At 38.4% G+C, this 22,366-nt stretch overlaps 1 pseudogene; it reads right to left on the bottom strand.

Moving 5' to 3' along the window:
- LOC149200709 (ubiquitin-conjugating enzyme E2 22-like) overlaps positions 1–21,914 on the bottom strand; it is a 31,038-nt pseudogene extending 9,124 nt beyond the window's left edge.
- Positions 21,915–22,366: the final 452 nt, after the last annotated feature.

Below are 22,366 nucleotides of genomic sequence, written 5' to 3'. Positions count from 1 at the left end.
GATCACCGTTTTACCTGTATCAAGATCACGAACAAGACATCCATTTGATCTAAATATCACCTCGGTTCCTTGATCACACATCTGGCTGACACTCAGAAGATTATGCTTCAATCCATCAACATACAAAACATTTCTAGCTTTGACCTTTTCTTTTAACTGAGCAGTGCCTTTTCCTTTTATAGCTGCAGGAGTATCATTTCCAAAAGAAACTTTCTTTCCCTTTTCTAAAGCAGAATATGATTCAAGTTTTTCTTTATCACCTGTCATATGCTTCGAACATCCACTGTCAATGTACCATAGATTTTCCTGTCCCTCTGCATAAAATGCTATCGCACATCTTTCTGTTTGTGGTTCCTTTATTCTCCATGTTTTGGTGCTTGAGGCTTGTTCCTTTGTCTGCTGAAACCTGCTCCTACATTCAGAATATTCATGACCAAAGTTATTGCAAATAGAACATTCAACTTCATTTTCAAGAACCAAAAAGTTGTTATAGGTCCTTTTTGTAATCCCGGTCATACTTCTTTGTTTTTGAGCTTCTCTAGTCATGATCGTTTTATATGCAACACATTGAGCTGCTTTGTGACCAAAGTTATGGCAAGAGAAGCATTGTCCATTGAAGAAACTTCTGTGGTTATCAAATCTTCCAGCCAAACGATTGTAATTTCTATTGTCATTCATTCTTGAAGCAAATTGAGAGGATTTTACCTGTGGCTGGTTGTAGCTTTTGTTCATCCTTAAGACGGATTGCCCCTGGTTTACCTGATAGTCTTTGTTTGTAATTGGTCCCTGCTTTACCTCGTGATCTCCATTGTGCTTTTGCTCATTCCTTCTTGCTGCATCAAGATAACTCTTTGAGGTGGATGCTTGAGAAGTTTCTCCATTATACCCCAGACCTATCTTGTTTAGTGGAGAACGCTGTACATTAATGATCTCATCCAAAGTTTCAGATCCTTTGACAAACTTAAGATTAATAGCCTTTGTTTTCTCAATCTCTTTTCTAAGACCAACAATTTCACCTTCTAACTTTTCAAGATATTTTTCTTTTTCATCAATCTGAAATTGTAGAGTATCAATGATCATATTCTTTTCTTCTATACATGTCTTGAGTCTAGAAATTTCCTCATGAAAGCTATCCACATCTATAGCATCCATGTAATCATCATCTTCAAATGCCATTAAAAGTTTATAGTCATTACCTCGTTCATCTTCATCACTATTTGATAGACCATCACTATCTTCATGAGTGTAGTAGCTTTTCTTATTTGCATTCTGTTTCTTGCTCCATCTAGTAGGTTCCTTTCCTTTGTCAATCTTATCCATATGAGGACATTTCGCAGCATAATGGCCTACTCTTCCACAAGAAAAACATTTAAAAGGTAACTTACCTCTGAACCTTCCAGTACCCCGTTGAAGATTTCTGACAAAATTTGATTCTTCTTCTTCTTCTGGCACGTGACTTGCTTCATAGTAGTCTCCTTTGCCTGAAGCCTTGAAAGCAACTTCTCTCCTGTCTGATGGACCTCCCTTTCTCATTTCATAAGTAGTTAGAATTCCGTGTAGCTGAGACATAGTAAGAATTCGTATATTTTCCTTTTCTTCTATTGCAGACACTTTAGATTCAAACTTGGGGGACAATGATCTTAAAACTTTTTCAACCACAATAGCCTCTTTTATTTCTTCACCCAAGTTTTTCATGCAATTAACAATCTCGTCTACCCGAAGAAAATAGTTAGCCACACTTTCATCATTATACATTCTGAGATTCTCATACTGAATCCTGAGGGTTTGAAGTTTAGCACGCTTTACCTGTTCATCTCCTTCGTAGCTCAAGACAATCTTGTCCCATATTTCCTTTGCGGATTTATATTTCATAACCTTTACGAATTCTGTTTGAGATAAGCATCCTAGCAGAGTATTGACTGCTTTAGCATTTGTTTCATATTTCTTCTTCTCGGCCGAATCTGTAGGAGTAGCTGAAGGAAAAGTGTAGCCTGTATCTATGATATCCCAAACTTCTGTACCAAGAGATTGAAGATAGGCAGTAACTCTTACCTTCCAATAATTGAAGTTTGTCCCATCAAAGATTGGTGGCCTGATTGATGCTTCCCTCTCGTAGTTGCTCATGATGAATGATCTTCCTTCAAGCGATCAAGCTTCTCTGAAGGACCTGCTCTGATACCAATTGTTGGAAATAATACTGAGAGGGGGGGTGAATCAGTATTATCAAGTTCTTTTAATAAATCTTCCTTATTTATACTTCGAATTATTTTTGCATGTCAGTACCATAAAAATAATGAGCATGAACAAGAAAAACAGATAGTCACACCAAAGAACACCAGATATAAGGTGGAAACCCAATGTGGGTGAAAACCACCTGCTGCAATATGTCTCTATCTTCTTTCAAATTAGAAACTCCTTTTACAATGGTTTTGTACTGGTGCAATCCTTTACCAGTAAGCAGGCTGCAACCTGCAGAGAGCTACAACTCTCTCTCGTTTTCCAGTCTCTCCTGGAAGGGAGCTACAACCCCCCTACTTCTTTTCTTTCAAGGACCACTTTTCATAAATTTTCAAACTGGATCCATAAACATCAAGAGATCATCAAGTACAAGTAAATCACCCAGTCAACTGTAGTAACCAGATCGATAGTAACAGTAAACTAAACCCAGAACACCTTATCAACAGAGAAAAGTCAGTCAAATACAGATACGCAGTTTTTCTTTCTCTGGCATGCGTTTCTACACACTTCAGCTTCTGCACCTCTGCGTATAGCCACAGAGATCCTTCAACTACTCTGCGTATCCATGCACTGTTCCTTTAAATGCGCCGCGTACCTTTACTGTGCCCACGCACCCACTGCTTCTATCGCGCCGCGTACTGCTACTGTGGCCACGCACTCTCAGATGCTATCGCGCCGCGTATCTACGCACCTGCGGCTTCTGTAGCGCCGCGTACTTTCACTGTGCCTCCGCACCTGATCCTCTGTCGCGCTGCGTACCCACGCACTGCGCCTTCTTCTGCTCTGCGTACCCACGCAGTGCGCCTTCTTCTGCTGTGCGTACCCACGCACTTGCACTGTTAATCACCTGCGTACCTCTGGTTAGGGCCGAATTGGCAGTCCCCCAGTGTGCCACAGATAGTCAGATGCCCAGATCTGATCATGCGCCCGAGAGATCACCCTTCATAGATTCACCTTCAACTTCACTTTTATATAGATCAAGCTTTTAAACCGATAACCCAATATTTCAGATCTTAAGATATTCAATTTGCAAAAGATGCCTTAGCCAAGTGATCTCCTTCCCTATTTATAGTTAAGCCCTTATTCACACCATGGGACAAAACCATCAATAACCAATACAAGGGATCCAAACCGGGGCTAAAATAGATCCTATACCACGGGCCAAAACCATAGAATCAAGAACGACGGGCTAAATACCACGGGCCAAACATAAGAAACCCCACGTGAGCGCGCTTCTCTGCCTTGAAGTGAGTGAACTGGGGGTACGCACCTCATGAACGGGTAACCTGCGGGTATGAATGCACTTCCTGGCCGGCGTACCTGTGGGTACACACCTTTTGAACTATTCTCCTGCGTACCTCTTAATTTCCAACATTTTGAGAGCCTGATCAGAGCATTGCCACCTGTATGAGTTGCCATTAAGTATGACACGTGAATCATAGAGCCATACCAGAAACATAATGCCAACACATACATCTATATGTTATGAGAATCCTATTGATCTAGTCTCGAATTCAGAAAGAAGCTTGGCACTATTCCCTAGATCCTTGATTAAAGATTGAATATTGAGCTCTGGGAGGTCTTGGGGGCTTGGGATACTTATTGAGATATGAGTGAACATAGGGTGAATGGTTCACCTTCCCATATTGGTGCATTGTGTACAAGGTGAGTGGTTCACCTTCCCCTGTGATACCCCATGATGGTTGATATGTATGTACGATGAGTGGTTCACCTTCCCCTACTGGTAATGACATATGCATAGGACGAGTGGTTCACCTTCTCCTAATTGCATATGAGCAGGATAGGTGGTTCACCTTCTCCTATGGATACCCCAATGAGAGATGCATATAGGCATTTGTTGACATGTCAGTGGGATGTGGTTCATCCTTTCCCCACATGTAGGATGCTCATTCCCTTCGATTGTTGGTTGAGATGTTGGTGGGACATCATTCATCCTTTCCCCATGTGTAGGATCCTTCCTACGATTGGTTGTAGGATGTGGTTCATCCTTTCCCTACGTGTGATTGTGATGTGTGATTGTAGGATGTGGTTCATCCTTTCCCTACATGTGATTTTGATGTGTGTTTGTAGGATGTGGTTCATCCTTTCCCCACATGTGATTGTGATGTGTGATTGTAGGATGTGGTTCATCCCTTCCCTATGTGTGGTTGTGAGAAGGATGTGATACATTCCTTCCCTGCTATTGATTCAGTATCATCCTACCGATGTATTCTAGGACACATGGGAAGTACTTCTCATCTAGCCAATGAGTTGGGAAAAGTGGTTAAGCACCACAGCAATACTGATGGATGCAATGGGTATTTCTGTACTCCCTATGACTAGGATGCTTGGTGTTCTTCAACTTGATCTGGGATCAAGTCTGAAATTAAGGTTTTACCTTTGGATTGAATTTTTTCAGTGGAGAGAGGTAAGGTCTTGTGACACACTCTCAGTCAATTCTTATTCATTATTACTTCAATGTTCAATAGAGTAGAGAAAAACCGACATTCATAAATGGTTCATTATGATCAGAGACATAGTTGTTGGTTTGACAGGTGGAATCCTCCCTAGTTGAGAGGGAGTGTTAAATTTGGAAACTAGGGCCAAATTCCACCATTGGACAAATAATCTATTGGATATGATTATTTCATTCAAATACTCTTTTAGAGAGGATCAAATTCGACCTAAAGATCACCGATTTTGGATAAGGAAAATATTTATTTATTTAAAATGAAATTCTACAAGTCATAATCTTATTAAGGCGGGAAATTGAAAATTTGAAATTCAAATTTTCCTCCAAGTGTCAAGTTCGGCTTCACCTTCATAAGGACAAATTTTCATATATATATATATATAGACATCCTCCATCCTCATTTATATAATCCAAGTCCTAATCCTCTCCTGTGAAATATGATGGCATCTGAGGTAGTACGTAGGTGGCAGGGGTCGAGATTATGAGGAGACCTATCTCTGTTTAGGGTACAGTTTTCTTGGGCGAAAGTGTTGTAGGTATGTGGCTCCATGAGTGGAGGATAGGATGTTAGTCTGGGCAGCATATCACTTGATTTTGGGTACAAATTTCCTGTTGAATATAGCCATTGTCAATGGAATACCTATTGGATATTTTTCTGTGCTATTTGGTGAGGTTTATATTTTTTACAGGCTACAGGAATAGAGCTACTACAGTAGCTTGTTGCTAAGACTATTCAGTGGGTATGAAGGCATGTATAATTCCTCTCTAGGATGCATATGCCAAGGCTTGAGTATAGACGGGTCAAAATTCTTCCATGTAGTTTGGGACTATTTCAAGATTCGTTGAGGAGGAGCTACCAAGATCTAAATCAATGATTGGGTGTCTTCTATGGATAATCCTAGTAATTGAGGGAGACGAGAATGAGGAATCAAGCTGAGAACCCTAACCAATGACCAGGATTTCAATCAACACTTGAAGCTCACTGTATTTGTGCCATAAATAGCATTCAGAATTGCAGTATGGAAATCTCTAGCCCTTGGTGCTAGAATTGCAGCTTCATTAAGTTATCTTCATGTTTAAGTTCTTTGATGTCAAATCTTCCATTTAGAAAGTTATTATTGAATTTGAATTATTGTTCAATGTATCTCTCGTTGTTGAACAGTTGATGATTAATAATAGGAAGATTCGATTAAGGGTTTTCCCCATCTTGGGGATTTTCCCTAGCTTGAGCCATATTCTTGTGTTCTTATGTATTGGCTTGTTTTTAACATTTATCTCTTATGTTTTTTCATTAGTTACTATATTATTGTTGATGGATTAATGGGAAAATGTATGTATGAATTAACTAACCTAAGCAAAGAACATGTTAACTTAAAATTAACACACTCGCATAAGAAGACCCACGTAGACGATTACCAAAGGCAGACTCGCATAAGAACATCCAGGTAGACAACTTGCAAAGGCATATGTGCAGAGATAGGTGCATGTGTGTGGATCTAGACCCATTAAGAACCTCTCACACTATTATTTCAGTTATTGATAAAACAAAATTTGTCACAAGGAAAATGGGTGAATGAGGCTAAGGGCTAGAAACTCTAGTTAACAAGCCTAAGCTACAGGCTATGGGATACAAGTGAAAACAAGAAATATGACCCTAAGAAAGGGTGACCAACAAGTGTTAACCCTATAAAAGGGAGATGTGCTACTCAACATTAGATAGTGCATGCAGATGTAGATGGAGATGTAGAGAGAATACAACCAGTGAAAAACCTAATAAATCTAATGTGTAGACAAAACCTAAAAGAATGAAATTAAAGGAAAATGTGAATACATTTTGGACCCTACCCACTAGGGGAAATGTTATTAGAAACTATACTTAAAGCATGATCAACTTTACATGTGGAAATGTCCAGAATTATGTGAATAACTACAAAATTGAGATTTGAAGATCAATACTCATTACCTCTGACATGGGTATGTTCAATGTTTTAGTTATTTACCAGTACCCTAATCACTTTGTTAATATTGAATTTAATATCCTCATACTCTTCTCAAAGAATAGAGATAAATATCAAGGTTAACCATATATATCCCAAAATTATATGAATAAAGTGTAATCATGTAAATAATTTCCAGATATAGATGAAAAAATATAACATACCTGAAATGCTTTGCATATGCTTCATAGTGTTCCATGAGCTTCTTCCCATATTCTCCATTCAAAGAAGACTCCAGGAATGGTTCTATAAGTAGGCATCTTATAACCTACAACAGTAATCCAAAGTTTAGAAAGGGAAATAAATTACTATTGTTTATGGAAAAAATCATGTACTCCGGTCCCTATAACTAAGACCCAAGAATGTCCATGCCAATTTACTAATGCAGAGTTGATACAAATTGGAGCTCAAACAATAATACATGGTGTGCTAACTATGAAACAAATAGCAATAAAAAATATTCCAACAATTTTTTTTCTTCTTCACGTGAATTCCAGTAAGTTCTCATTGTGCAGTGCACACAGATCGCGTCAAATGTAACATTTTGAATACATTTTTAAAATTCACTTCTAAATCCTAGAACCAGAAATATTTCATCCCTAAGTTTCTTGGTCAATTAATTATAGAATGTTAAAAGTGGCTAAGAAAAAAAGATCCATAAGTTGAGAAAAATTCATTGAGTTATGTGCTCATGTGCAACATCAGTTTTCAAGTATCACTTAAGCAATATGAAACAAGTGAAAATCATGTAGCTCATATTGTATCGAAACAATTAACACACTACAGTGCCATTCAAATAGCTTATGTCCATATTTAGTTTCCAAATATCTTTCAAGCAAAAAATACGCAACAAGCACAATTATGTCCAACCAAATGTAACACTCTACAATGCTTAATAAAAATTATGATAAATAAGCTAAACTGATAAGTGGATGAACACATACAAGAATAATGTGACACGGTCTAAGGGTTGGATTTGAATCCTTCTTCAGAGCATTGGCACATATCTCTCCATTTCTTACAATATTAGGCTGGAATATTTTTGTGAAAAAATACCCTACAATCCAAGCCAATCATTACTATTGAAAGACGCCAAAGTTTATTTCTCATTTTTTACAAGTCATGCATCCCCCTTATATACTTGATGATTTAGATAAGAAGTGAGTAGAAAACAAAAAGAATGTCCTATAGGCAACTAAACATCTAAAGCAAAGAGAATGTAAATTGGATGAACTATCATTATAAGGATCAACAATTACCTTTGGGAGGAGAGTTTGGAAAATCAGGAGTTAGAACTAGTTTCATTCGAAAAACACCAAATTCATATGGAATGCAAGCTACAGGAAAAAACATCAAAAAATTTAAATATAGCTCATGTTCCAAAAATCTATTAATAACCATTCAAAAAAAACGATTTCAGATGCTTTAGTAAATACAATATGAAAAAATGATCCCTTTCTCAAGCATAGAACATCCAAAATATGTTACATTATTCTTGATTATTCTTTTAGAATGTACCTGGTCCTTCAATGTCCACAACTTTGATTGAAAAAGTTTTCATCATTCACCACCACTTTTATACCTCATTGAGGTGATTAATCAAGACTCTTCAACTCCTTTGTAATTTCATTTATCACCATGGGTGGGAGGTTCTAGTTTTTAGCCTGTAACACAAGATATATATGTATTTATGTATGAAGATCCACTTCAAAATGGAAAGCATCACAAAATTTTATGCCTAACAAAAACCATATTAACTGATCATGAGCAACTAGAAATATAACAACCTACATTTCTTTTAATTAGAAAAAGTATTTATTTTTCCTCTTAAACACATTTTTCTCTCCCAAAATTCTTTTCTTAACATTTAACATTTTAGCTAAGTTAGAATTTTTTCCATCTTGTCTTATTTTTGATGCATTGCTTTTGCATGTAAATAAAATAAAAAAACTAAACGTTATTTTGTTTTCAAGTGGTGATGTATTTTACCACCCAAATTAATATTAAAATAAAAAAAATCATATTTATATAAACTATATTTCTATTTAGTAGTTGGTTTTTTATTATATTAAAAAGAAAAATATTGTGTATTCTTAAATTTAATATCCTCAAGTTCGAGAAAAGGAGTTTAAATACAAATTTGGTGAGAAGTTGTACAACCATGATAATAATTATGAATGAGTTTTACTTTTCTGTGTCATTGTCATCGTCCTTGGATATCCATCTCTCAAGTTGAGCAACTCTAAAGCTTAAATCATTGATTAATTTATCATTTGATTCAATTTTCCTGTAGAGATCTGCCAACACCTTCTCAATTGTTTCATTCTCCTTTTTGTCTACTACTACATGTCCCTTCCCTATGTCATCGCCATGGACACCACATGTTGCATCACATTGTATATTTCACCACCTATATGTTGTACTGGTTCATTCGCTGGAACTCGAACTGTTTCTGAGGAGGAGAGAATTCTTTCACCACCTATATGCTATGATTCATTTGCTCGAACTGTAATTGTTTCCGAGGAGGATAGCATGCTTTCACCATCTATATTTTGCAGTTCATTCACTGGAACTGAAACTATTTCTGAGGAGGAGATCATGCTTTCACCACCTATATGTAGTGGTTCATTCACTAGAACTGGGACTGCTTTTGAGGAGGAGAGCATTCTTTCACCACCTAAATGTTGTGGTTCATTCGCTAGAACTAGAATTGTTTCTGAGGAGGATAGATCCAAGCCCTTGAGTTCTTCGTAGGTATCCCTTTCGAAATCAATAACATATATCACATAATTATTTTCCTTTTTCGTAAACTCTTATGTCTAGGATTGCATTTATAATCCCTTGGGTTTGTAATATTAAGCACTTGGGTTTATTAATCAATTAGGTTTATAATATTAATCATAAGTTTCATGAGATGAATCTTGAGGTTTAATGCTTATTTTAGGGTTTATAATATTTATCATAGGGTCTATATGCCTTTATTTTATAATATTGGTCCCTTGGGTTTAATTATATTCGCTTGGGTCAATATTCAATCATGGTCAACCATAGTCAAATATTGCATTATGACAAAGACTATCTCAAAATGAAAATCAATCATGGTTAATCATGGTAAATATGAAAATCAATCATGGACAATCATGGTCAACCATTGTCCAATATCACATCGTGACAAATATTGTCTCAATACAAAAATCAACCATGGTCAACCATCATCAACCATGGTAAACCATGGTTTATCATTACCAACCATGGTCCAACATCGCATTGTGACAAATATTTTCTCAATATGAAAATAAACCATGGTAAACTGTGGTCAATCATGGTGAACCATGGTCACCGATGGTCCAACGTCGCATTGTGACAAATATTGTCAATATGAAAATCATCCACATAGGGTCTTTACTCCTTTAGTTTATAATGTTAATCCCTTGGGTTTAATATTATTTGCTTGTTTTTATAGTACTACTACCTTGGGTTTATTAGTCTCTTAGTCTTATAATATCAAGGGTTTATTACTATAAGATTGGAATGGTACAAAAAATTCCAACATCACATTGTGACAAATATTGTCTCAATATGAAGATAAGTCTAACAATCATTGTCACAATGTTAAATTACAATATAACTTATTCAATGTCGCATTACTACATTACAAAACTTGGATTTAATAGGTTTATAATATTAGGGCCTTTTAATATTTGATTTATTGTATTAAAGTTTAATATTAGGTTTATAATTTGTAGTATTAGGGTTTATAATATTAATCCTTTAGGTTTATCAATCCCTTAGGTTTATCATATTAGTCCCTTGCGTTTAAAATTCCCCCCCTCAGTATATAATCCATTGGTTTATAATATTAATACCTTAGGTTTATTAATTCCTTGGATTTATAGTATTAATCTCTTGGGTTTATAATATTATACCTAAGGTTTATAATATTAATATTAGAGTTTATATTCCTAGGGTTTAATATTAATTGTAGGGTCAAATGTTATTCCCTTGGGTTTATAATTCCTTGGGATTTTAATATTAATCTAATGGGTTTATTAATCCCTTGGTTTTATAATGTTGATCTAAAACTAAGTATGTGCCCACGAATTTGATGATGGATCGAATCCAATATATTTGAAATGACTATATTGATAATGGATTGATTTGATCTGTAATATTTATGTCATACACATGTTTGATTATGTATTATGAGATATGAGTCTGTTCTGAAGGTTTGATGTGCAAAAAATCTATAAGTCAATAGTTTTAGATTTGTACATGATTTTGATAACCTGGAAGGTGCATACATACGCGGGTTTAATGTTCGTAAGCCACGTATCGATTCATATCTATACACGGGTTTGATTCTTGAAAACCAAGTATATATGCGAAAATGTTTTGTGGAAGGTGCATATATAAGTAAGGTTTTTCTTGAATAAAATGTCTCATTAGTATAATAAATCTTCTTGTGTTTCTTATGTATATCAATGAAGGCTTACTATGTGATATGGGTTTAATAGTGATGATTAAATTTGAATTGATTGATTGAAGAATTATGATGCTACTAGTTGTATGTGATTGAAGATCTGCGATGGTTCTATGGTTATTTCATAGTGATTCAGTGGTTTAGGGTGTAACTCAGTTTTTATTTCAAAATGACAGTAATTCATTTCCATGGTTAATGTTTTGAGATTTCTATGTTGGTATGCTTCAATGAAGTCACGTACACAGGTGGATCTACTAAAGTAGATTAGTATATATATTCTGAGATTTTATTGATCAACATTTTTAGTTGGGGTAACGAGTTGATGCAATGTTTGGGTTAAATATTGGTATTATGGTTACAATGATTTAACCTCTTATGTTAATTAATAATAAGTTCTTTGATTTGGGTCTCAGATGGTTTAGTGATTGGTTTATTCAGCTAGTTTAGTGATCGAGTGATTTGTTGCAGTGATCAGTTTCAGTTTTGATATTTGGTATTGGACTTAAATGATGGGTGTAGGTCCTGTTAGTGCTTGAAATTTCACCCTAGGCTGAGGAAGGCAAACCTCAAGGCAACATCAAACCATTCAGCCTCGTAGCTAGCCCTACGGGGCAGGAAAAGGCTCTCTCCGGTCAATCTCGGTAGATCTTCAATGGGATGAGATGACCAACAAGTTATCACTGATATTAGGCTAGTAAACTGATTAGGAAGGTTGATTTGGGGTTTTTGAAGTTTCTGGTGGCAAATTGAGGAACTGCAATTTAGGGTGTGGGGATTTGACACAGTTTCTGCAGGGGGTTCTTTGGGGCGAGGTAGGAGCCTGTATTGATGCCTTTAGTTCAGATGGATGATCAGGAAAGAAAGAGGATGAGCTAAAGAGAGAAAACAATGTCTTTGAATTCTCTTTAGACAACAGAAAGCATAGAAATTAAACAAATTTAAAAGCAGAGCATGGCAGGCATGAATTCATACTTTAACACTTCATTTGTTTAATATGCAGGAGTAAAGAAAGGAGATGGATCACATAAACACACTTACAAATACATTAGGAAACACACCATCAACACATGAGTCCACAAGAATCCCAAAGATGACTGCAAAACCCTGGTCCTCCTTAGCCAAAAATTGCAGAGATACAAATGAAATTATACAATGATAGCTTCTCCCTCAAGAGTCCAACCATGAAAATGAGCATGAAAGTACATAATATAGATGATCTAACCTCTTTCCCTACCTCCATGGGTCGAGCTCACTATCCTAGGAGTTTTTGAACCACTTCTAAACTAAGCACTACAAAATAGGCAGTCAAAACAACTTGCCTCTATAAACTTGGAAACCAGTTCATACATTAAATATTCACCCTTTACATGAAAGAAACTTCTAGAAGAGTTAAATAAGAGTAAAAGTATCCAAAAAGTATCACAATTACATCCAAGAGACCCAGCATCAACCTCAAAAAGTCAAACTGGAGTCAAACTGCGTTTTCTGGGCTGAACTGGTCAAATCTGGCACAAATTCCTCAACGGGTCGCGTACACTTTCTCAACGGGTCGCGCAGTTTGGAGCTCTGTTTGGAGGCCTTCCCGGTGTCAGAATTGAGCGCAGGATAGCTCGTTGGAAAGGTCTCTGAGTCTAACTTCCAACCCAACTGGAATTTTTGGATTTGGAGGTCATTTTCCTAGTCAAAAGTCAATTCTCCCAAGACTGCTTCTGCAACTCAAAAAAGGGGCAGAAAGTCAAATTTTTGCATGTATTTTGACTTTCTGGAGGCCCAAAACCCCATAAAAACTCAAGTTCATCCATAGGCATGTGTAAATTTGCATGAAAAATCTAGAAATGTTGAGTTTTTGCAAAACGGAGCTACGATGACAAAGGGTCTCACCGGGGGTGAGACCCGTTGAGAAGCCAAAACCTGTAAATTTCCAAAAAATACCAAAATTACCCAAAATTCTCAAAATTTTTTGGGATTTGTGCTGTAGCTGATGCTAGTGAGTGCCATGGTCTTTGAGGGATGCCTCAGCCAAGATACGGAGTGGATTTGGTCTTCTTCTCCGTTTTAGTGCCTCGGTCAACCTTCTTCGAAAGACTTTCATTTTAGCTTTGCAGACATGCATCCTTGCCCAATAGTGATTTTTGATGTTTCTCAACAGCTTCTTCTCTTGGTTGGCCTTAGCCAACAGCCTCTCCAAGTGGGCATTCTCCTGAATAAGCATAGACTCTCGGTCAGCTGGCAATGGATCACCGGGTCTTCTACGGTTCAAGGTTCGGTCGCTACGAATGCTCCATAGCTCATCAAGAACTTTCTACTCCTCTAGCTGTTTGTTCCGCTGCTCCAGGTAGGTAATGGTCCATTGGGCACCCTCAAGTCTCCTCTGCAAAATATCATTCTCGGCCCTGAGATGCTGAATGATCTCCTTTGCCTATTGGCTAGGAGAAACGACCTCAAGATCAATCACCGGACCCTCCTTAACCATGGGATCTTTGCCCCTCTGTTGTACCTGTGCTGATGAAGAAAGCGAGGCCCCTTCCACCTGATGTGGATATAACACTCGCTGAGCTGAAGATGAATGCGAGACCCCTTCCACCTACTGTGGAGATAGTACTCGCCTAGCTGCTGCAAATAAGGCCCTTGGGCCTTTCTGATAAGTGACCAAAGGAGTGGAGCTGACATGTCGGGTGACGGGAGCATCAGGCTGCTGAGATGGGCCTCCCTCCTCATAAATGACCTCCTAATGTGGCTGAGGTGGCACTGTGAAAAACTCACGGGAGATGAACTCCTCCCATGAGATGCCCTGCTGAGTCAACTGATGTGAGACTATGAGCTGAATCAAACCATAATGACACAAGCTCCTGTATTTCTGGGCCGGGGTCTTCCTCTACAGCATGGGCACCATCCTCTGAATGTTATGAAACAAGAAAACCGGGATGTTCATCATCCTCACTCTGGTGAAATGCATCAAAAGGCGAATGTGATATGAGTACACCTGTGAAAATCTGCCCTCACATGTAAAATAATGCATAATAAGCCTCATGAGGGGAGCATACTCGCTGCGGAGAAATTTGAATGGGAAAACACCCGTCAAAAGCCTTACACATGATGGCCGGACATAGGGCTCAAAATGCACAAAATCAAGCAACCTGCGCTTAGGCCACACCTCACCCACATTTGGTATCCCTGTAGCCTGTGAGATCACCTCAGGTGTCACTGTGAAGTTCACCCCTGCTAGAGTGACATGTCCATCATGGAGGTGTAAGACAAACAAGCGGGCCAACTCTCTATGATGTTGAATCTGAGAGATCCTCTCACAAAACTGATAGCAATACATGTACCGAAAGCAAGACACTGCCAAAGGACAGGCCTATAATTCTGCCAAAGAAGTAGGCTCCTCCCGCTTATGATGGCCTCCCTTACCCCCTCTACGAGGCCTCCTCTGTTCCTCAACCTCTGTAGATGATGAATGGTCATCACTTTGCTCATAAGTTTCGGTATCTAACATGGTTTTGGAGCAAAGTGGACAAAGTGAACTGCTGTTTCTGCCTGCAAAAAGTGCTGAATTCTATGTTGTTTCAAGGGAAAAAGAAACATGAGGGGAATGTTAGGGGAGGGAATTTTTAACCAGGAATGGGAATATATAAAATAACAGGGAATTTTTAAGGGAAATTTTGCAAATATTCATGCATATAGGAACACATTTTAACATTGGGAAATCATGTGCAAAGAACATCTCATATGGGACAAAAAACATGTATGATAGTGAACATGGAAGGAGCATACATGTATCAATAGGGACATAGGGAAACCATACACCAAATTTACTTATAGGAGTTCATGTGTGTCATAAGGAAATTTTTTTGATAAGGAGTACATGTACATTGTTTTAACATAGAGGGAAGGTTTTCATGTACAAGGGGATGTCAAGGGCATGTAGGGGTTATGTACATGACTTGAGATATACAACAACATTTATTTTCACATGACTCTTTTCTTTATTTGCAAATGTATCTTTTCTTTTTGCTTTCATTTTTGCATGTGTATGGTAGAGGGAATTAGGGTTTTGTGTGCTTGGGAGAGGGGTAGGGTTTATAGATTAGGGATGGGGAAAAAGTTTACATTTTATGTACAAATAATATGGGACAGTGATGAAAGCATGACTTTGAATGAAAGGGGAAAAGAGGGAAGGAACCAAATGGGACAAAATCACTTGAAACAGGCACAAAACCCTAACATTTTACAAACATTAACAAGCAGCCATTTATGTCCTTTTCATTCGCATGATGTGAGGTTAAAATAATAGCATACAACCTTATTTTCATCATCAACCTCCAAAACAATGAGTAAAGACCCTACCTCGAGCAATGTAGATGAGTTGAAGAGAAATTAGGGAATTTCTTTGAGTTTTATAGGCTAGCGGCTCAACGGGTTGCCCAGGCCTCCCAACGGGTCGTGCACCGCCCAACGGGTCGCGCCCGTTGATTTTTTAGACTGCTGGAGTGCTCTGGATGGGTCGCGCACCGCCCAACAGGTCGCGCACCTCCTTGAACAGGTCGTGCACCTCCCTGCTACCCGAAATGACTGTAATTTGGCTGCTTTCTCCAATCACTCTCTCAAAACCTCTCTTGCAAGCTTTAGAATGCACAATGAGAGTGAAAGGAGGGAATGTGACCCTTTATAAACTTCATTTGAAAAAATTTCATCCATAAACCCACTTTATAAAGTTTATTTTTGACACTTTTTTAAAACACTGATTTTTGGTTTCTTTGATCCTGAATTTGACTTTTTGAGTGCTTTGACTTGATTCTTTTTGCAGGTAGATCATCTGAAGGACCTTGGCAAGGGGACCAGGGTTGCAGTTTGTCGACTGAAGATTTTTTGGGAATTTCATCACTTATTTACAAAAACTGAGAAAATGACCTTGGCTTTAAAAACAGAGTTTTTAAATCCAAGGTAAAAGTTCACTGCACAAGATAAAAATATCGAAGAAACATGTTTACAATCCTCCCTCTGGCTTGCTGAGTACTCATGGATTTTCAGAGACATGACCTTGCAGAGACAAATAACCAAAACCCTAGACCTAGGACTTTGACATTAAGACACATCAAGACAAGCTTGAAAAACTCAAAAATTGATATGACCTGATCCATCAAAGCCAAGAGGGGCACAATAGACCAGCTCCTCCATCAGGGTTATGGCATGCCTAACGGAATGCAAGATTTGACACTGATGAGACACCTACTAATGCAAATACAAAGAGCTTTTTGATCACTGCTGGAGGGCTTTCAAGACCGACACTAACATTGGCTCCAATGGGGATGGTAGCTCCTTGGAGGTACCAAGAACCTTAGACCTCTGGGAGAGTAGACCAGTGCTTGCAACCATTGGGCGATGGAGTCATTATTCACATGTGACCAACTTGGAAACAACTTTATTTGACTTGGACAATTGACTGAAATTTCTAGACTAACTCGGACACTAACTCACTTACGTTATTCAGGAAATGAACTGACATGAAACAACTTGTAAAACTCACACCAACTAATCACCATTTTCAGAATTATAGCCTTCACCGCGGGCCCCAAACTGAAAATGGAAATCAGCTTCACACTTGCTGTAGAAAGAAAATGAAATGGTATTTACAATGAGAGTGATTTAGAGCAGAAAATGCTCAAGCATGATACCTTTTGAGCAGCCGGCCATTCACCGACCCACTAAGACATTCATCACCGTTCATCTCTTTGAGAAGAAAAGCATTTGGACCACGATATGCTGCAATTCTGTAAGGACCTTTCCACAAGTTATCAAATTTTCCATGCTTCCCTTTGTCTTCATTGCGGGCATCCCATCTCAACACAACATCATCAATTTGAAAATCATCTGCTTTAGCTTTCCTGTCATAGATCTTCTTGATGTGCTCCTGCAACTTCAAGGAATTTTGATAAACTTCTTCTCGTGACTGCTGCAAGTGAATCATTTGATTGATCCTTCGCTGCATGGGATTCTCCTCATCACCTGCTTCTTGAAGCAATTTGGCTACTGGAACACTAAGTGAAGTTGGAAACACTACATCTACTCCATAAACCAGTTCAAAAGGTGACATACCAATTGACTTCTTTTGACTTACCCGATCAGCCCATAATGCATTTACCAACTTTTTATGCCAGCTCTTCTTGTTGATTTCCAGCATTTTCTTGATGATATTCACTAGTGATTTATTCGATGATTCAGCCAGCCCATTGCCTTGCGGATGATAGGCCGTCGAATTCCCCAAGCTGATGTTGTACTTATAACAAAAATCAATCATTTTCTTTGATTTAAACGCTGCTGCATTATCTGTAATCAACTTGTGTGGACAGCCAAAACGTGACAAAATATTGTTCTCAAGGAAAGAAATAATTACCAAATCAGTAGCTTGCTGGGTGGGAATGGCTTCGATCCACTTTGTGAAGTAATCTGTAGCGGTCAAGATCCATCGATGCTGCCCTGAAGATGCTGGGTGGATTTCGCCAATAAAATCCAAGCCCCACTGCTGAAATGGTGCGCTGATTTCAACCGACTTAAGAGGCAATGGCTGTAATTTTTGTTTTCCTTGAAAAATTTGACATTCATGACAGCCCTTTACTGCTTTATACACATCAGAAAATAAAGAAGGCCAATAGAAACCAGCTCTCAAAATTTTATTAGCCGTGCTCTTCCAAAATAAATGACCCCCACAGTCACCTTTATGGAAATCATCTACTGTTGTCTTTGCTTCCTCTTCGACCAAACAGTTCAGCAAGATGCCACCGGGATCTTTCCAATAAAGTGCATATTTCATGATACAAAATTTAGCAGCCTTTAGCTTCAATGTTCTAGCTTTATTTCTAGACATACCAGGGGGTGCAGACAAATTTTGAAGCACATAAACTATATCAGCATACCAAGGAGAAGACACAAAGATATCGGACACCTGTAGAACTGAATTCACTTCATCTTCATCGGACAAGGCAGCAATCAAATTTATATCAAGGACATGAAGGTTTGCTTCAGCCATCAACTTAGCTAGACCTTGACCTTTAATCAACTTAGTAGGCTTAATTTCTACATCATACTCTAAGAGTGCAGCGATCCACTTACCCCTTCTTCCTTCCGGTTCCGTTTGCACTAAAACATCCTTCACAGCTGCATTAGGAACGTATGCCAAAACATGAGAATTCAATATGTATACCCTGAAGTCCTTTAAGGCTTTGATTAGCGCCAATGCTTGCTTTTCAATAATATTGTAATTCAGTGCTCCGTCCCTTATGATACGGCTGAAAAAAGCGATAGGCCTCTCAACCCCATCCCTCTTTTGCATCAACACGGCTGCCAATGTATGCTCCGAAGCAAATGAAAACAAAATGAAATCTTGAGTATAATCTGGGCTGATCAAATTTGGGGCTGAAGATAAGATTACCTTTATCAAATTAAAAGATTTCACCGCCTCTTCGGTCCATTTGACATCGCTGTCCTTCTTGAGCATATTGGTTATCTCTCTAAGATGTTCAGCAAGATTGGGAATGAAACGACGCAGAAAATTCAATTTACCATTAAAAGACTGAATTTCTTTCTTGCTACGGGGCTGCTCCAATTGCTGAATTGCCTCCACTCGTGCTGGGTCTATACGAATGCCATCTTTAGAAATGATATGGCCTAGCAGCTTACCCTCACTCATAGCAAAAAGACTCTTCTTAGGATTCAATGAGATGCCATATTTTCTGCACTTTTCAAACACCTTAGTCAAATGAAACAAATGCTCTTCATCTGATTTAGAAAACACGGTTAGATCATCAAGATAAACAACTAAAAATACATCCTTCTCATTTGCAAATGCCATGTCCATGGCCCGCTGAAAAGTGGCACCGGCGTTCTTCAATCCAAACGACATCTTGGCATAATGAAATGTACCCCATGGAGTAGTAAAGGCTGTCTTGTCACGGTCATCTTCGTGTACCAAAATCTGATTGTACCCGGAGTATCCATCAAGCAATGACATCCTAGATGCCCCCACTACCCGCTGCAATATGTGGTCCATTTTGGGCAGCGGATAATTGTCCTTTAATGACACTTTGTTCAGATTTCTGAAGTCTATGCACAAGCGAATCTCACCAGTTTTCTTTCTCACGGGCACCAAGTTGGAGATCCAATCGGAAAACCGGATTGGCACTATGATTCTAGACTTATACAACCTATTGACTTCCTTCTCTATCAATGGCAGCAATTTAGGATTAATTCTTCTCAACTTTTGCCGGAAAGGCTTTTGATTTGGCTTTATGGGTATGGTATGCTGAATAATGCTTGTATCATAAGTTTTCAAATCTGAATAGTCCCATGCAAAAACATTAGAGTACAAAGATAATAATATGATATACTCTTTCTTTACCTTAGGCGGCAATGCTTTCGAAAGTTTCACCATCTTTGGATTTTCAGCTGTCCCAAGATTTACATCTTCAACTCCTTCAGCTGTTGGCCTCAAAGTTGGCTTGCGGGCCACATCATCCTGGTCAAACAATTCTTCCAAAGGAATCAATCCTTTTGGAATGTGATTGTCCTTGAGCTGCAATACATCCATCTGATTCACTCCTTCAGCTTCCGTGTCTATTGAAATCTCTTCAAACTTACCCTCAACTTGCAGAAAATCTTTGATTTCTTCGTCATCTTGGAACACTTGCCAACACCTTTGGTTATCTGGAACTATAGGACGATGCTTCACATATATCTCAAACTTATTGCTGGAATTCATGGGTATTTTCAGATTACTCGCTGCCTTAGCCAATGCATCTGCAACACCATTTTGGATCCGGGGCACACATGTCAAAGTATGTTCAGAAAACCTCTTTAAAATATCCAAAACAGCATTCCTATATGCTCTCATACGAGGATGTTTGGCCTGAAATTCACCTTTCACTTGCTTGATAACTAATTCGGAGTCGCCATAAACCGCTATCTTCTTTGCTTTTAACTTCCGAAGAATTTTCAGGCCAGCAATTAGAGCTTCATATTCCGCCTCATTATTTGAACAATCAAATGCTAATTTATAAGAACATACCCATACCTTGCTTGGAACTCGATCTTGGGTTGAGAATGGGCTTCGAATCCACACACCTATACCAGCACCATCGCTGCCCACTGCACCATCAAAATCCATGGTCCAAAGACCATCCTCATCATCTTCTAAGTGCTGAAAATCTGATTTTGATTCATGTTCTGCTCGCTGCCCTTTCATTTCTGCAATTGGCCTTATGACAGCAGACCTTTCTTCACTTTCCTTTCTCAAAACTTCCCTGAAATTTTCTGAAATATCTGGTATATCTTCTACTTGAACTAACTGACTATCTACCTCATTGAAATTTTCCGCAAACAACACAAAAGATTCTAAATCTGTCTATACATAATTTACAGGATGATTTACAGGCTTTTCCTTACTAGTGATCATGTATTTCATCTTTTGCTCCCGATATAATTTCCTCATTTGACCGAAAACTGGAATTGTAGCATATGAAAAATCTAACTGAAGTGTACCTTTGAGTTTTGCTCCCCATGATCTCGACAGCAACATACCAAACTGCGGAGGAATGTCAGCCACTACCACATCCATCAAAACATTTTTCACTGGAATTTGATCTAGACTCACCACCAAATCTTTGATCAAGCCAATACATCTTACCCGGCTGGAATCAAACGAATACAAATCATGATACTTCCTAGTGATGTCCAGTCCCAACTTCTCCATGATTGTTTTCGGCATCAAATTATGTGAAGCTCCCGAGTCAAAGATGGCATTATGCAACACAAACTCATGCAAACGAAAACTGATATAGAATGGGGAAATATCACTCTCAGGAGACTCACCATTCAAAGCTGGCCCGAAGATCAATTCCGGCTGATCATGTTGTACATTTACCGTGTCTAGCATTGGATCAAAATTCAACATCTTAGAAAGCTGGGCTCGGTAAGTGCTGTTTTTCATGATTTCTGTCAAAGGAATAGGTACTTTCAACTTTGCAATTTCATTCTCCAAACTGAAAACTGAAACTTTCTCACCTTCTTTACTTGGATTATCTCTTTTTTCCACTTTGTCTTTTGGCACATTTGATGGCTGATCTATCTTTGCTGCTGATGATGATGGAGCTGTTGAAGGACCGACTATGTCTTTTCCTTTTGATGAAACAGAGTCATTCTTTGCTGCAATGTCTTTCCTTTTCTGAATAGGATTTATGGGAATGGATCGGTTTCTTAATTGTCTCTGACCTTGCTGAGCTGATAAGGCATGCAAATATCCTCTTTGATACTCTTCAGACTCTTCTTCAAGTATTGTATCATTTGACAAAATATAATGCTCATCTTGGGGAAAAACAGAATTACTCACCAACTCATCTTCTTCCGTAATATATGTAGGCATGTCATTAGGCGTGAAGAAGTGATTTTCCTCTCCAACATTATCACCTTCATCTTCAGATTCTTGAGCAATGAAATTCTGCTGAAAAGGAGGCTTTATTTGCTGCTGAGTTGCTCCTTCTTGTGTCTTTGTTTCACGCTGCTTGATCCTATATTGCTGCTGTTGTTGACCTCTGAAATTTGGATTACGAATTTGAGGCTCTGGCTTGTCAATAGCAACCTTTTCAACTGCCCCTCTAAGCTGTTCAATTGCACGGAGAACCTGATTTGATGTGGAAGCTTCCTCTTTGATTGTAACTCGATTTTCAGCCTTCATCCTCGCCCTTTTGTCATTCAAATTTGGCTCAACGCTGACAGCAATTTTCTGCATTTCCTCCAAGGTAGGTGGATCTCTATCTCTTAAAGAATAAGCCATCTCCGGATCAAAACCATCCGGGAACTTAAGAAGTGCTGACTTTCTAGATGGCCTAAAATCATCGGGAATAGCATTATAAACTGTATTGAACCTGATTATGTAATCTTGAACAGACTCACCCGGATTACGCTTGAGATTGTTGTATTCGGCATTAATTTGAAGCGGATCCTTTCTGATTTCCCACCGATCTAGAAACTAATTTTGAAGTGCTTCCAAAGTAGTAATGCTGTTAGCTGTTAACCCTCTGAACCATTTTCTTACTTCTCCGGCAAATGTTTGCACGAACAACCGCATGGTGACATCTTCTTCATCTAACTCATATAGATCAAAGAAAGTGGACATTTTGTCGATAT

This window comes from Pinus tabuliformis, chromosome 2_1 (genome assembly GCF_031772625.1).
Source record: "Pinus tabuliformis cultivar Carrire ecotype Pingquan chromosome 2_1, CPIR1, whole genome shotgun sequence".
NCBI classification, from domain to species: Eukaryota; Viridiplantae; Streptophyta; class Pinopsida; order Pinales; family Pinaceae; genus Pinus; species Pinus tabuliformis.
This window is presented reverse-complemented; position numbering and strand designations above follow the sequence as displayed.